This window comes from Hyperolius riggenbachi, chromosome 11 (genome assembly GCF_040937935.1).
Source record: "Hyperolius riggenbachi isolate aHypRig1 chromosome 11, aHypRig1.pri, whole genome shotgun sequence".
Taxonomy (NCBI): Eukaryota; Metazoa; Chordata; class Amphibia; order Anura; family Hyperoliidae; genus Hyperolius; species Hyperolius riggenbachi.
In genome coordinates, this window is record NC_090656.1 from 162,105,280 (window position 1) to 162,121,945 (window position 16,666).

The following is a 16,666-nucleotide window of genomic DNA, read 5'->3' on the forward strand; positions in this document are numbered from 1 at the left end:
TTCCCCTTCAAATAGGCTTCAACCCATATCCAAGACCTGGGCATCTCCCTGTCTGCCAAACCTGCCTGACTTTTTTAAATTGAATTTTCCTCCACTTGTTGCATCCATTATCAAGGATATGAAGAAATGGGGCAATAAACCTCATATTTCATGGTTTGGGTGGCTGGCATCAATTAAAATGAATGTCCTTCCAAGATTTGTATATGTCAGCCAGGTCATCTCCTTATCGATTCCAAAAACATTCTTCCAATCTATTCAGAGATTTGGGAGGAAAGGGTTTTCTACTTTTTCAAGCATCCCATCAGGTCATCCATTTAAAACAGTTTAATGGAATGGAGCGCACTTGCATGGTATTGCTGTGTCAACTGAGTGGATGTCAACTGTGTGGGCTTTTTCTCCAATACAGCTTGAAAAACTCCCCTGGCTTGATCCAAAGACTATTGCTCTGTCTACATTGGGACTAGCAGCATAGAGCCTCAATCATAGGCAGGGTACATAACTTGCATTTAAAACAGATGCACCAAAATTAACAGAATGGAGGATGTTAGCTTTCAAAAACTGTTTGCATGCAGAATGTTCCATACTAGACCCTTTCACCTCAATGAGGCATCTCTAGATGCGACCCAGTTTAAGGCCACTTCCAATTCTTTCCTGAAAGCCCCAACCATAGCCCAGTGGTTGCAGAGAGTGGATAGGATAGCTGACGAGGAGAACCATAGCCCAGTGGTTGCAGAGAGTGGATAGGATAGCTGACATGGAGGAGAACCATAGCCCAGTGATTGCAGAGAGTGGATAGGATAGCTGACATGGAGGAGAACCATAGCCCAGTGATTGTAGCGAGTGGATAGGATAACTGACATGGAGGAGATCATTCTGACTTCCTTAGATAAAATAAATACTTACCATATGTCTTGATTTCATCTGTGTGGGTGGAGTTTAAGGGCCTCATGGGGGATATCACACGTTAAAGTAAGTGTAAAGGCCCCCAAAAAAGATAGATACTTATCTATGGACAGGAAAGGCTCTGGATTCTATAGAGCCTTTCCTGTCCTCTCTTGTACCCCTCATTCCAGCACAACCACCCCCGTTTAATTTGTCACCTCATGTGGCGTCAGAAGCACTTATGTACCTGAGTGCCTCAGAAGACAGGTGGCTCTATACTGTTTATGAGAAAGTGTGCACGAAAGCACGCTCACACATGCGCAGTACGGAGCTGCCTGTCTTTGAAAGCACTCAGTGACACGAGTACTTCTGAAATATTCGCACAATTGGTCGAGTTACACACAATGGTGGAGACAACACTGGAACGACGGGAGCAAGAGAAGACAGGTAAGGCTCTATAGGATCCAGAGCCTTCCCTGTCTATAGGTAAGTATCAGACTTTTTTTGGGCCTTTGCACTCGCCTTAACTGACTCATTATATAAGCCTGCCTGGTATGCATTATGATCCTTGGAGAGACCCTCTTTGCTTTTCACTTTTTCTTTCTTCCAACCTATTTGTCTCCTTTAAACCCCTACGTACTACTGAGTTACTACACACTGCTTGGATATTTCTTATGCTGTGCTTAGAATATTATGGCTAGATTATGACCATACTTTGGACTTTGGATTGTTACTAATGCTAATAAATACGCAAAGTTAGAGAAATTATGTATTGAAGGCTGATATGTCAACAAAGGTATTCCTTATTTCTCTACTAACTGAGATTTAGATGCAGTATCTTGCAGAACTAGCCTAGTATGTTTTACAATATTAAATATATTTTGGACTTATCCTCTAGGCTGCATATAAATAATACTTGATACCAGTGGCGTACCTAGGGCATTTGACACCCGGTGCTAGGTATTGAAAGACACCCCCCACCCACGGTCCACCACCTGCGGCGCGCGAAGCGCGCCGCGGTGAAAAAATGGGCGTGGCTATGACCGGATGGGGCGGAGCTAATTTAAAAGTGCACCCGAGTTTTAGTCAACCTTTCTCCAGAAAATTCACATCATTGCGCAGCTTTTCTCCAGAAAATACACAAAATGTCAGAAGCTTTCAACATAAAATACACGTAATGCGAGAACATTTCACCAGACATTACACGTTATGTGAGCAGATTTCACAAGAAAATACATTCAATCATGTCAGCAGATTTGACCAGAAAAAAATCATTCAATCTTGCGGTAGATTTGACCAGAACATACACAATGTCAGCACCAGATTTCACCACAAAATACACAATATCGGTAGTTAAACTGACCACAAAATACACAATGACGGTAGTTAAACTGACCACAAAATACACAATGACGGTAGTTAAACTGACCACAAAATACACAATGTCGGCAGTTAATCTGACCACAAAATACACAATGTCGGTAGCAGATCTGACCACAAAATACACAATATCGGTAGCAGATTTGAGTGTTGGCAAGCTGATAGCCTGGTGGGTAGGTGGTTAAGGGTGAGCAGCCTGATTGCCTAGTGGGTAGGTGGGCAGCCTGCTGGGTAGCAGTGGTGGGTAGGGGGCAGCAGTGGTGGGTAGGTGGGCAGCCTGCTGAGTAGCCTGGTGGGTAGGTGGGCAGCAGTGGTGGGTAGGTGGGTAGCATGGTGGGTAGCCTGGTGGGTAGGGGGGCAGCAGTGGTGGGTAGGTGGGCAGCCTGCTGGGTAGCAGTGGTGGGTAGGTGGGCAGCAGCGGTGGGTAGGTGGGCAGCAGTGGTGGATAGGTGGGCAGCAGTGGTGGGTAGGTGGGCAGCAGTGGTGGGTAGGTGGGCAGCAGTGGTGGGTAGCCTGCTGGGTAGCCTGGTGGGTAGGTAGGCAGCAGTGGTGGGTAGATGGGCAGCCTGCTGGGTAGCCTGGTGGGTAGGTGGGCAGCAGTGGTGGGTAGGTGGGCAGCAGTGGTGGGTAGCCTGCTGGGTAGCCTGGTGGGTAGGTGGGCAGCAGTGGTGGGTAGGTGGGCAGCAGTGGTGGGTAGGTGGGCAGCAGTGGTGGGTAGCCTGCTGGGTAGGTGGGCAGCAGTGGTGGGTAGGTGGGCAGCAGTGGTGGGTAGGTGGGCAGCAGTGGTGGGTAGCCTGCTAGCAGTGGTGGGCAGGTGGGCAGCAGCGGTGGGTAGCCTGCTGGGTAGCCTGGTGGGTAGGTGGGCAGCAGTGGTGGGAAGGTGGGCAGCAGCGGTGGGTAGGTGGGCAGCAGCGGTGGGTAGCCTGGTGGGTAGGTGGGCAGCAGTGGTGGGTAGGTGGGCAGCAGCGGTGGGTAGGTGGGCAGCAGCGGTGGGTAGCCTGGTGGGTAGGTGGGCAGCAGTGGTGGGTAGGTGGTGGGCAGCAGCGGTGGGTAGGTGGGCAGCAGTGGTGGGTAGGTGGGCAGCAGCGGTGGGTAGGTGGGCAGCAGTGGTGGGTAGGTGGGCAGCAGTGGTGGGCAGGTGGGCAGCAGCGGTGGGCAGGTGGGCAGCAGCGGTGGGTAGCCTGCTGGGTAGCCTGGTGGGTAGGTGGGCAGCAGTGGTGGGTAGGTGGGCAGCAGTGGTGGGTAGGTGGGCAGCAGTGGTGGGTAGGTGGGCAGCAGCGGTGGGTAGCCTGCTGGGTAGCCTGGTGGGTAGGTGGGCAGCAGTGGTGGGTAGGTGGGCAGCAGCGGTGGGTAGGTGGGCAGCAGTGGTGGGTAGCCTGCTAGCAGTGTGGGCAGGTGGGCAGCAGCAGTGGGCAGGTGGGCAGCAGCGGTGGGTAGCCTGCTGGGTAGCCTGGTGGGTAGGTGGGCAGCAGTGGTGGGTAGGTGGGCAGCAGCGGTGGGTAGGTGGGCAGCAGCGGTGGGTAGCCTGGTGGGTAGGTGGGCAGCAGTGGTGGGTAGGTGGGCAGCAGCGGTGGGTAGCCTGGTGGGTAGGTGGGCAGCAGTGGTGGGTAGGTGGTGGGCAGCAGCGGTGGGTAGGTGGGCAGCAGCGGTGGGTGGCCGGGCCGGTGCACCTGTAAAAGAAAAAAAAACCATTCACTTACCTGCAGATGAAACCTCTCTTCCGAATCCCAGGCAGCCTCCGCAGCTCCTCTTGAATGTCCCGCGCCGTCTCCTGCTGCGTCATCAGTGCAGGGCTACGGGAAGATGGCCACCGAAGCCCGCACTGGAGACAAAAATAGACGGCAAGATGGCGTCGGCGGCCATCTTGCCGTCTATTTTTGTCTCCAGTGCGGGCTTCGGCGGCCATCTTCCCGTAGCCCTGCACTGATGACGCAGCAGGAGACGGCGCGGGACATTCAAGAGGAGCATATGCAATGGAAAATTTGCATATATTCAGCAGTCATGCACTGGGAGACATCTCGGAGCTCACTCCAACCTGAATTATTGCAAATACTTTCTGTTTTTTGAGAAAGCAAACTTTTGTTTTCCATAGCACTTTAGTAAGAGGACTTTTTGGTCCATTGTAGCCCCTTACACACTCCTAGGAGTTCTGGTTCACCATGAGCTTGCTGGGTACTCTGTACCTCTTAATTGAAAGGGATATGGATTTTTCCTTTTAAAGAGAACCCGATGTGGGGTTCTGACAATGCTATCCGTATACAGAGGCTGGGTCTGCCTATACTGCCCAGCCGCTGTTGCTATCCAGATCCCCCCAAGCCTCCCCTGTGCTCTGCTATCCCCCATAAATCACAGCCGCGCTGTCGACACACAGTGTGTCGCAGCGGGCTGTGTTTACCTATGTACTGTCAGTCTCGGCGCTCCCCTCGCTTCCTGCATAGCTTCGTTCCCCGCCCACATCTCTTCCCTCCCCGCTGATTGGAGGGAAGAGATGCGGACAGGGACTGGAGCTATGCAAGAGGTGGGAGGAGCGGCGAGACTGACAGTACATAGGTAAACACAGCCCGCACAGCGTGGCTGTGATTTATGGGGCAAGCAGAGCACAGGGGGAAACTCAGGGGGGATATATATAGCAATAGAGGCTGGGCTGTATAGGCAGACCCAGCCTCTGTGTGCAGATAGCATTGTCAGAACCCCACCTCGGGTTCTCTTTAAACAATACCAGTTGCTTGTCAGTCCTGGCTGCAGTAGTGGCTGAATCACACACCTGAAACAAGCATGTAGCTACTCCAGTCTGACTTCAGTCAGAGCACCTGATCTGCATGCTTGTTGAGGGGCTGTGGCTAAAAGTATTAGAGAAACAGGATCGGCAGGAGAGTCAGGCAACTGTCTGCACAGACAGACAGCTGTTAGACCATTCCTTAAGTCTGAGGGCTTCAGGTCTCTGGAAAAGAGACCTGTCTTTACTTTGCAAGTTTCAGACTTGCTCTGCTACTGATGAATTTGCATACACTTGTCATTCAAATTGCCTAGCTGCCTCCTTTGAAGGCTTGCAGTATAAATACCATGTTCTCCCAGGATCCTTTGCTGGTCATGATGGTTTGTTCCTGCTAACACCGGGAGTGTCAGCCTTGCTATTGTTTGCTAAAGATTATCTTAGAGTAATTCTTGGGACTGCACTAGGCATCCTTTCTAGTGCAGTCAGGTTGTATTATCTGTATTGCCGTGTTCTGTCTCTCTGTCTCGATTGTCTTGTCGCCAGCGGTGGTCGACAAGAAATCGTTCGGTCTGTCTGGGAGTGTAGGCCAGCGCTGTGGTTGCTACTGGCTGCTCCATCTGTTTGGATTGCATTCGCCCTAGTGGTAGTGGCTGTGCTTCCTTCTATATTCTACCTTGGGGGTGCTAACCAGAGCAGCGGTTGCTACTGGTAGCCCCATCTGTTGTCTGTCTGGATCGCATCCGCTCTAGCGGTAGCAGCATTGGTTCCTTCTGTGTTCTGCCTTAGGGGTGCTAGCCAGAGCAGCGGTTGCTACTGGTAGTCCCATCTGTCTGTCTTGTCTGGTACGAACGCTTGCTGTAGGCTCGGTGAGGTAACCGTTTAGCAAGTGTTCGCGTTCTCTATTTCGTGTTTGTGTTTCATTGGTTAGTTAGGGTGGCATGCTTATCACTGGGCGCCTAACGCGCGGTGATCGTGCTTAAACGCGTTCGCTGTTGCGAATGAGTGCGGTGTTCGCGTTTAGCTAGCGTTTGTTATTTTCCTTGACGTTCTGATCATTGTTATTGTTATGTCTTTCCTGTTACACTTGTGCTCTGTCTAATCCAGTCTTGTGTCTCTATTGGCAATCACCACTCTTGCGATTGCGTTCCCACTTCGTTTCCGTTGTTGTGTGTTCACCGTCGCTGGGTGGCGACTGGATTGGTGGACACACATACATTCTATCTCTGTGCTTATTCAGTCTTGTTTCCCTGTCGGCAATCGTCATCTCTTGCGATTGCGTTCTCACTTGGTTTCTGCTGTTGTGTGTCCGGCCGTCGCTGGGTGGTGACTAGATTGGTGGACATACATACATTACTTCTCTGTGCTTACTCAGTCTTGTTTCGCTGTTAGCAATTGTCATCTCTTGCGATTGCGTTCTCAGTTGGTTTCCACTTTTGTGTGTTCGCGTTGCTGGGTGGCGACTAGATTGGTGGACACATACATCCTGTCTCTGTGCTCTCTCTCTTTAAGGGCTATCTTGCCCTGCATTGCTTCCCTTCGTACAATTCCTATCTGGCATATGTGGCAGTACAGAGGGGTTGTTCCTCTGTTCCCCACAGCTCCATCTGCCGGCAGGAATTCCCCTCTACAGGTGCATAGCACCATTGCTGGGTTCTCTCAGATTATACGCTTGTGGAGGATTTCCGCAGTGTCAGCGCGCATCCTGTGCGCTGACCACGGAAGTAATTACACAATCGTTACACTGGTATTATTTTAAAAGGAAAATAAGCAAACTTTTTTTTTCCACTCAGTTAAGGTTCCCTTTAACCACTTCACAACTGAGGGTTTTTTCCCCTTGAGCACCAGAGCAATTTTCACCTTTCAGCGCTCCTTCCATTCATTTGCCTATAACTTTATCATTACATATCACAATTAAATTAATATTATTTAGTATTGATATAGCACCATGATCTTCCGCAGCGCTGTACAGGGTATAAAGTCTTGTCACTCACTAACTGACCCTCAGTGCAGATCACAATATAATCCCTACCTTAGTCATATGTCTATGTATGTATCGTGTAGTGTATGTATCGTAATCTAGGGCCAAGTTTTTTAGGGGGAAGCCAATTAACTTATCGGTGTGTTTTTGAGATGTTGGAGGAAACCAGAGTACCTGGACAAAACCTACGCAGACACGGGGAGGGGGGGCATACAAACTCTGTGCAGATAGTGCCCTGGCTGAGAATTGAACTGCGGACCCAGTGCAAGGCGAGCATGCTAACCATTACGTCACCGTGCTGAAATGAACTATATCCTGTTTTCCCCACCAATTAGACTTTCTTTGGGTGGGACATTATGCCAAGAATTATTTTATTCTAAATGTGTTTTAATGAGAACATAAGAAAAAATTCAGAAAGAAAATCATTATTTTTCATTTTTAGGCCATTATAGTTTTTAAATAATGCATGCTACCGTAATTAAAATCCACAGAATTTATTTGCACATTTGTACTGGTTATTACACCATTTAAATTATGTCCCTATCACAATGTCTGGCACCAATATTTTATTTGGAAATAAAGGTGCATTTTTTCAGTTTTGCGTCCATCCCTAATTACAAGCCCATAGTTTATAAAGTAACAGTGATATACCCTCTTGACTTACGTATTTAAAGAATTCAGTCCCTAAGGTAACTATTTATGTTACATAGTTACATAGTTATTTTGGTTGAAAAAAGACATACGTCCATCGAGTTCAACCAGTACAAAGTACATCTGCAGCCCGTCCCCCACATACCCATGTTGATCCAGAGGAAGGCGAAAAAACCCCCACAAGGCATGGTCCAATTAGCCCCAAAAGGGAAAAATTCCTTCCTGACTCCAGATAGCAATCAGATAAAATCCCTGGATCAACATCATTAGGCATAACCTAGTAATTGTAGCCATGGATGTCTTTCAACGCAAGGAAAGCATCTAAGCCCCCTTTAAATGCAGGTATAGAGTTTGCCATAATGACTTCCTGTGGCAATGCATTCCACATCTTAATCACTCTTACTGTAAAGAACCCTTTCCTAAATAAATGGCTAAAACGTTTTTCCTCCATGCGCATCTCATGTCCTCTAGTCCTTTGAGAAGGCCTAGGGACAAAAAGTTCATCTGCCAAGCTATTATATTGCCCTCTGATGTATTTATACATGTTAATTAGATCTCCTCTAAGGCGTCTTTTCTCTAGACTAAATAAACCCAGTTTATCTAACCTTTCTTGGTAAGCGAGACCTTCCATCCCACGTATCAATTTTGTAGCTCGTCTCTGTACCTGCTCTAAAACTGCAATATCTTTTTTGTAATGTGGTGCCCAGAACTGCATTCCATGTATTTATTTTTTTTACAAAAAATAAATAAAAAATAAATGGTAACAATTCGGGAGTGTGGGAGGTAATGAGTTAATTTAAAATGTAAAAATATGTATTTGTATATAAAAAAATGCTTTTAATAGTTTTACTATTTGGTCACAAGATGGCCACAGTAATTTTTTGTGAATGTGTCCTGTAAGCGTAGTATGTACTCTTACAGGAAGTGTAGTGAGGATGGTTAACTTTTTCTTTTTTTTTTTTTAGAATGATTGCGCAGCTTCTTATAGAAGCAGCCGCTCATTGCTGCAGGGACTTAGATAAATGAGCTGCATTCCCATTCATTGATCTCCTGGCGATCGGGCAGCATCATGCACGGGGGTGCGCGCACAAGCGAGTGAGAGCGCGGACAGTGGCGGTGGCAGGGGTGCCTATATCTACTGCCCAGGCACGGAAATGAAGTTTAAAGGGGCGTACATATACTGTACATAGGCGGCAAAGTGGTTCAAATATGGGGGCTTTAATGCAGACTGTAGCCATAGGCCACATTTTGAAATCAGCTGATAGACTGAATAATGTTTCAGCTGGGGTAAACTGAATTTTCCTCTTCCCTTTAACTCAAACAGGCTAACACTGCTAAAACCCTCCCTCTTAAAGGGACAAACAAACATCAATGGGCATAAGAAAGTACTGTTGGCCAAAGTTATGAAGTTTTCATGTAATTCATTGTACCACATGCACATATTTTTGCAAAGAAGTCTCTCACTCATTTGCCTACAGATTATGCAAACAATTTCACAAATCAGTTTCCGGAAGATTCCCTCATCCCTACAAATTCTTTTTCCAAAGTTGAATCATTAAATTAATCAGTTTGCTAGCTTGCTTCCAGTGGTGAATCATGTGTGCATGTATGTATGCACCAACCAACCAACCAACCAACCAACCAACCAACCAACCAACCAACCAACCAGAAAGCCTGTTGATACTACATTCTGTCCCCTAGGAGCACATACTCATTCCAACTTTTGACTCTTAGATCATCATTTACACACTGCCTCCCCACCTCAACTTTAAAGTGGGCCCCATAGCCCAAATACTATTATTATGCATTTACTCTGCACTGATTGTTTCCATTGCATGCATTGTGTACAGTATATTGGACAAGTACTGTCATTAACTGTCCCTTGGGGGAGTCTGTTTCCTAATGCCCCTTCCACAGTCTTGGGTCAGTTTTAGAGGGAAGGAACTAGTACCAACACAATTTAGGATACATTCATGCAAATATGGGGAGAGCACATAAACTCCATGCAGATAGTGTTCTGGCTAGAATTCAAACCTACATCTCTAGTGCTGCATGGGAAGAATGCTCATGACTTACCACCTTGCTATTTCAGGTAATGCAACAGCATTTTTTTTATTTTATATAGCATACATTTAATATAACTAGGCACATTATTGCTTTTCAATATATGTTATATGTTGATTACAAACAACAACTAAAAAACTTACAAATATATGAGTTTGTATAAGAGCATAAACGAGGTAACAATAGCAAACTTTTTTTTCTTTTTTTAACAAGATGCTAAAATATTGAACACTTTAAGGGAAGGATCCAGCCAAGTTGAAGATCATGTTTTTCTTATCCTGTTTACATGTTTTCTGTGTCACCAATTGACACACATGATGAAAAAAAAATCATAAATATTTGATGGAATCATTCAACCTATAAAAAACCACCTCAAAGGGGACTAAAGTAAAGATAAACATCTTGTGTATTCTCTATACAGAAATGTATATATCACACAAACTACAAATATGAGACTAAAAATTGCATTTGTTGATACAAAATACGTAATGCACTATCTACAAAAGAAATTATGCAAATAAATAAATCTTTAAAGAAGGATCTCCTTTATTTCTAAGAAAAACCGTTTCTACTGATGACTGAGCCCAGGTTTTAAGCATTAATATATGAATTCATTAGTCTATATGCAATTCATTTTTTCTCTTGAGTTTTCTCCTTGGTGATATTTTTACACCTTCATAAAATGCCTTTTAAGCCACCTAGCAAGCAAGAAAATACTCAAAATAATTTTGATAGTTCTTGTTCACCTACTTTTAGGTACATTTTCAATATTAAAATGCTTAAAAGTTATTTTAAAGAGAATATGAAAATGATCTCCTAGGAGAAAACTCAGGAGAAAAAGTTAACTGCATATGGCCATTTTGTGAAAAATTACATCCATTACAGAGCTAATTTGCTCCTATTGTTTTCCAGTACAGACCCCAAATGGTAGAGTTTCATTTTAAAGGATACCTCAGAACAAAACTATTTAAAAACAAGGGGTGCAGGCATGTGTAGTGGGCTCCCCTCATACCCACCGCTACCCCCGTTCTCCCTCTCCTTCTGCTACAGCGTACTGATCCCCCAAACTTACTTCCTGGTCGGGATGGTCACGGCTGACTGCACAGGCACTGCTCGGCAAAGCGCGTCCTTGCTGGCACAAGCAGGAGTGCATCTGCGCAGAGTGCTCCTGGTTGCGGACATGCATCGCCAGACAGTGTCTGCACAGTCAGCTGTGACCACCCCGACCAGGAAGTAAGTTCGGGGATTGTTACAAAGCTACATAGTTATTTGGGTTAAAAAAAGACATACGTCCATCGAGGATGCTGTAATGGAGGGGAACAGAGGAGAAATGGGGAAGTGGTGAGCATGAGGGGAGCCCACTACACAACATGCCTGCTTCCCCCCTCCCCCATTTTTAGATTGTTTTTGCGCTAAGGTATCCTTTTAAGGTGATGTTTTGAAAAAGACTGCCAGGGCCACATGCTTAACCTGAAAGGCAGATGGAGCTTAGACAGGTAAAAACCTGGCCACAAAGTTAGTGTAGGAAGGAAGTATCTGAGTTCATGGTTGCTGTGTCAATTTTGTTGTATTTTGAAGGCTACATGTAAGGATTCCTCCTGTGGCGTGTTCTGTCCATTGCGGTGGAGCTGCAAATGGACAGTTCTGGCTTATCTGTTTGCATTCGGTTGTGCATTCGCAATGAGTCACATTGTCATTTGCAATTGCTCTGCAGTTCTGGGCAGCTCAGAATGCTGTCATCTTTCCACCAATAGCTTACTACAGCTGAGCTGCAGCCAGACAGCCCTGGATTTCCTGCATGCATGTTGTTGCATAGTACTGCATGCATTTGTTATGATAGTCTTTCAGCTAGCAAATGGTAATCAAGCCAGCTCTGGATTGAATGATTACCATTCAGCTGTGTGGAGATTTGCATGCTTGCATCCATTGGCTGATGCCAGCATAAAAGTCTGCCTCCCCTTTTAGACCTTGCCCGTCATAGTTTTAGCTCTCTCTAAGCTGTTACTGGGTCCTTTGTTACTGTGAATAATATTTCCTTGTCTTGCTACTTTCTAGCTCAGTTATCTTGTGGAGCTACGATTATATATGTCCCACGGGGACGTATATACGTACTCCTTTCTAGTGCAGAGATTTTGTATTGTTTGTATTGCCTAGCTTAGTTTGCTGTATTGCTCCAGATCTAGCTAGTCTCCCTGGCATATGTTATATATTGGTTTATCGCCAATATACATATATTCTAGTCAGCGTTTGTTATTTTCCTTGTATTCGGGCTACAGTGATATATCAGTGCCGCTGATATATAGGTACTCGAACTGTTGATATCCTGTGTTTAGCTAGTCAGTGTTTAGCATGTTTCGGTAGGTTGCGCTTATCGTGATCACCCGTGCTTAGCTAGCATAGTTGTGCTATTAGTTACGTTCTTTCCTGTAGTCTTGCCTATGTGGATGCTTGCTGGTGACTGTTGTTAGCCTGCTTGCTCTGCTTCTGTGGACATGACTGTGAGCTGTGGTTGCTACTAGTTATGCTCCAATCTATAGTCCTGTCTTGTACCTGTCTGAATGTTTGCTATCGCAAGATCAGCGCAACATCGCACTGCGCTGCCATTGCATCTTATTTGTAGTGATATCGGAAGCCCAGAGCTGCAGTTGCTCTGGGCAGCCTGTGTAGCCTGTGTAGCCTCTTCCATTATCCAGCACTTAGCCTTGTTGTGGTGGGTGGTCATAAAGTATGACCCCCCAGCATTACACTACATAGTAAGAATTGCCTGCATGTAAATGGGAAGGGAGCAGTTGTGGTGGAAAGAAAATGTTAAGAAGTTTAATTGGGATTTTAAACAAGGACCAGGGAGAGAAGAGTGCATAATTAAAAAGGTGCAAAGTCAATGGGAATCTGAGAGTATAGTGGCTGAAAACAGGTCTGGAATGGGAATAAAAAGTAAGAGCATGACTAAACCTTTATTCCATGAAGTATTACAAAAAAAAAGTTAAACACAGTGGTAAAACCATAAAAAGCACAGTAATTTATGCAAAAAGCCTTACAAATAAAACTGATGAATTTGAGTTGCCATGTTCAAAAAAGACTGAGGGTCCGACCCAATTCACTTCTTTTCCTAAGTTTTCTCCTAGGTGATATTTTCACATTATAAATAAAAGGCCTTTTAAGAAGTGATGGCCAAACATTCCAATTTTATGTTCGCAAACACGTCCTCGAATGTTACCACAAACATTACCACGAACATTCACGACTGATCATTTACTATGAGCTCCACTAACTTTAATGGCTGGGTGAACTTCTGAAACCTTCAGGGCATCTCTACAGCCACAATTTCTTAAAAATAAAAGTACACAAAGTCTACCCAAACTCAGACAGGGGCATGGCAGAGGGTGATCAGTGTCAAAATGTTCTGCAAAAATTATGTCATTTATGCAGAGCGTAAAGCGTTCCTTTAATGCCTACATGGCAAAATTAGTAGGAATAAATGACATACTGTGATACTGACTGCTGTGTGCTAGGTGACTTCGCTTGTCTTTCATTTCCCTCCAGCTGCACTGAATCTCCACTGATGAACAATATTCCCCCATGCTAACTAGTTACGCGACCGTGCAGCCATGTGAGATCGAGCACTAACAGGTCTGTGATGCCCTTGCCCTTAGATGTCCGGGGCTGCATGTGTACTAAACTGAATGGACCAGTTTGTGTGTCCACCCTTTGGTGACTGGTGCTGGTAACCTTTTGGACCTAGAAGAAAGAACCTCTGCAAACTTTGCATGAATAGACCATAGTAGCTAAAATGTTTCTGTACTGTGTTATAGCCAAACAAATGATGCACGTAGAATAAACAAAAGTCTGGTAAAAGTAATACATTTTAGTGGCTAACTGATAAAGTTAAATTATGCAAGCTTTTAGGGATCTAGGCCTCGATTCATCAAGACTTATCGAATTGGTTAACGACAGTTTGGTAAAATACCGAATTTGTTAAGTTGATTTCAGGATTCATCAAATTTATCTACAGCTGTTAGCGAGCATTCGGTAATAATTCGCTAATCATTCATTAGTGATGCGTTAAAACGGAAGAAAGTGCAATTCGTGAAAGTGGGCGTGGTTTAGCATTACATTTAGGATTAGTTATCTCCTTCACTGCTCTGTTGTTATCCCTGTCAGATCATTGCTGACAGAGAAGATGGAGCCATTTGAAGTGGTTATGTATCAGCTGAGAGTGATTCAAAGGCACAGAAGGGCAAGAATAAGGACTACAACCATATCAATTTGCAAGAGAATGGATTTATTTGCTATACCAGGACATCATCTTGTAAGAGAACACAGGCAGTGCCAGGGTTAACTAATTTGCTAGCTGCACTATATTTTTTTTAGAAAAGGCTCCTATCAAATTGTGGGATTGTCCCAAGCCACTTCCAGAATCCTGGTCCAGGTGTTAAGCCCTATTCAGAATGTTGCTACGTAGTGTTCAAAGGACTGCCTTTTACCCACAATTCCATGGGAATCTTATGGCCTTGTGTTAAATTACCGCTGTAAAATGGTAATATCGACACGTTACCGAATGGTTACCGAATTGTTATCGAATTCACACCGAATGCGGAAAAACCTTGATGAATACAACTGGAAATCGATAAACTTCGAATTCGGTAATTTAACAAACTGGAAAAAGTTATCTCAAAGACAATGATGAATCAAGGCCCTAGTTCCCTTCTTCGAGCATATTCCCAGATGTTCGCTGAAGTAAAACACTGATGCAGGTAGATAGTATACACCAAGTATATACTAATAATAATAGTAAACAACCTGTCATCTTCGTGTATACTATTTACCTGCATCAGTGTTTTACTTCAGCTAACATTTGGAAATATGCGTGAAGAAGGGGACAAGATTCTTGAAAGCTTGCATAATTTAACTTTATCAGTTAGCCATGAAAAGGTATTACTTTTACAAGACTTTGTTTTTTGTTTGATTTTACCTACATGAATAGACCAGTGCTTTTGCTTTCATCATTTTTTTTGTGTGTGTGTTTTTTTGCTTGTTCTGAACTCCCCGATGCTAGCTACTTATGCGACCATACAGCCACATGAGATCAAGAACTAAAAGGTCTGTGATACCCTCAGAGCCGGGACAAGGTCCTCCAGCACTCAAGGCTGAGACACCAAAGTGCGCCCCTCCATCCCTCCACCCCAGCCGTCACACACTGATTGCTATTAGACTAAGAGGCACCCCAGGGCCCCCAACACCTTAATCTCTAGTTATCTGGCTTGTAGTCACTTCCATGTATCTCTCTTCTTATTTCTTTCTGCTTCAAACACAATTAGGAATGACAGCTGAATGAATTGTGCGCCCCCTCCTACACTGCGCCCTGAGGCTGGAGCCTCTCCAGCCTATGCCTCGGCCCGGCCCTGGATACCCTTGTCCTTAGATGTCCAGGGCTGCATGCACACTACACTGAATGGACCAGCTTAATGTGTGTCTCTACTCTTTGGCAATTGCGGCCAACTCACTGAACACTGTTGGTAAAAGGGATCAGGGATTAGTTTTATTTCCCCGTAAGGTCTTCTTCCCCCACCATCACTACCATGTTTACTCATTGTGCAGTTAAGGTTATCTACCTTCCCTGCCTGTATTTTGAAGATGACTAATCACTAAGTTTGTGGTCAGATGGCACTTAGTATCAAAACTGTGCAGTGCCAGAGATTGGTTGACCTGCCGGCCTGGTGTAACAGGTCAAGTTTTTACATTTTATTTAATTAATGACAATTATTATTATTATTATTTTTTTATTTCTGGCAAGTAGCACTCACACACAATGTGGCACACTCCAGTTGTAGTAGAAACAAATGACATACTTAGGGGTGAAGGTGGATTGCAGAATAGCTATCCCAGTGGCCAAGATGGGCATGAGGCCTGGTGTAACAGGCTAAGTTTTTACATTTAATTTAGTTTATGACATTTAATTTCTTAAACTACTTGTAATGGCATGCAGATCAAGCAATCAAGCATTCTGGGAATTGAAAGCTTTCTTCAGCAGAAAATCACATATGCCACAGCTGTGGGATAACGAACCACCACGAACCTTATGCTGGGTACACACGTTGAGATTTCCCGCTCGATTCGCGGGATCTAACGGATCGATTCGATTATTTCAAACATGCTCGATTGGATTTCGAAGGTAAAATCGACGGCAGGAACGATCGAAATCCAATCGAGTATGTTTGAAATAATCGAGTTGATCTGCAAATCGAGCGGGAAATCTCAACGTGTGTACCCAGCATAAAACCTTTGAGTTTTGACCTGCCTTTGCCTGTCATGTTTATTTGAGTGAGAGACCAGCCAAGGAGTATTTGTCAGAAATGTCTCTGACACTTCACTGAATGGCTGTCTGATATGACACAAAGTACCGCACTGCACAGTAAGGTTTGTTGGGACATAAGTAACTGTGCGTTACTTGTGTCACAACAAACCTTACTGTGCAGTGTGGTACTTTGTGTCATATCAGACAGCCATTCAGTTACACACACAGTAAAGTGTAGTAATGTATGCTAGTAATTAACAATCAGTGACAAACAGTGAGCACAAATATTTGTAGCACACAATAAATTAATTTTGATTATTATTTTTTTTTTTTACCACAAAATGGCCGTCTGATATAACACAAAGGGAACCAGGTGATGCTGTATGGGGGTCAGTGACAATCAAACACTTATGCAGTGACAGCGGGCTAAAACGGTGATGCAACCAGCCACACATTGTATAACTGCTACAGCACACACCATTATGCAAAAATGTCAGTTCAACACACAGCAGGGTCAATGTCAGTAAAAAAATGACTTATGTGATCAGGATAACCAGGATAAGTGCTTAAAAAGATTAATGGAGTGTCCCTAGCTAGTGCCCTACAAGGAGCACACCACGTAAGAACTAAGACACAATTACACAGCACAATATACAGTTTATCTAGTCACAGGAGTCCTGAAAAGGACTTTTAGCGGTCC

The 16,666-nt window shown here is 44.7% G+C and overlaps 1 long non-coding RNA gene across 1 annotated transcript in view; it reads left to right on the forward strand.

Moving 5' to 3' along the window:
* LOC137538625 (uncharacterized) overlaps window positions 1-16,666 on the forward strand; it is a 485,758-nt gene that overhangs the window by 459,217 nt on the left and 9,875 nt on the right. The window lies entirely within an intron of this gene.